We start from the raw sequence: 781 nt of genomic DNA, 5'->3' as shown, positions 1-781 counted from the left end.
CAGGATCCTTGCCTCCAAGGAGAAGCCTGGTTTGACCCTCTTTAGGCTGAACCTGTTCTTTTAATTTCCTGGCTGCTGGTGCCAAGAGTGTTGACTGTGGAGCCAAACTAAAGCTGTGAATAATCTCAATTTCTTCACTGGCTATCATGATGCTGCCAACGGGTGCAGTGGTGGGAATCTTTGTTTTCAAGAAGGAAAAAGAGTACTGCCTAAGATTGCTACTCAAATCACAATAAAAAGTTAAAAATTCCAACCCTGTTAGACAGTTTCTACTTTGTCACTTGAACTCACTGTGAGTAAAAATTCATGGGACAAGTCTAACAACATCAGCCTGACACTAAAGAGATGTAAACTATAGCTTGTAAAGAGAGCTCTGATAAAAGGAGCTCAGCTTGGATTCCCCAGCAGGTCCATGCGGGAAGGATGGGCAATCTCCTCCTGTGCAATTTTACTATCTTTGAAATCCTGCTATGAGGGAAGAGATCCTCCGATGGTACATAACATCAACAAACGTAGTTTGTAAATTCTTGTTTACATTTACCCCCCCTCGGTGTACAGCCCATGTCAATGTTATGGCCCATGGGAAGGGAGGCTGGACAAAGGTTCGAGGCTGCACTTTATTCTGGCATGGGTACCTTAAGAATTCCTATCTAATTTGAAAGGGATCTTGAGACAGAGATCTCTGTTCCTTTTATATAGAGAGATGAGCTCCTTGGGCTAGGGTTTGAGCTTGTGTCAGTGTAGCTGATCAGAAGTCCAGAGCTAAAAAAAAAAAAAAAAA

This window comes from Elephantulus edwardii, unplaced genomic scaffold, assembly GCF_000299155.1.
Source record: "Elephantulus edwardii isolate Elephantulus edwardi_28Jun2011 unplaced genomic scaffold, EleEdw1.0 scaffold00094, whole genome shotgun sequence".
NCBI lineage: Eukaryota > Metazoa > Chordata > Mammalia > Macroscelidea > Macroscelididae > Elephantulus > Elephantulus edwardii.
The sequence above is the reverse complement of the archived record's forward strand: the minus strand, read 5'-3'. Positions refer to the sequence as shown.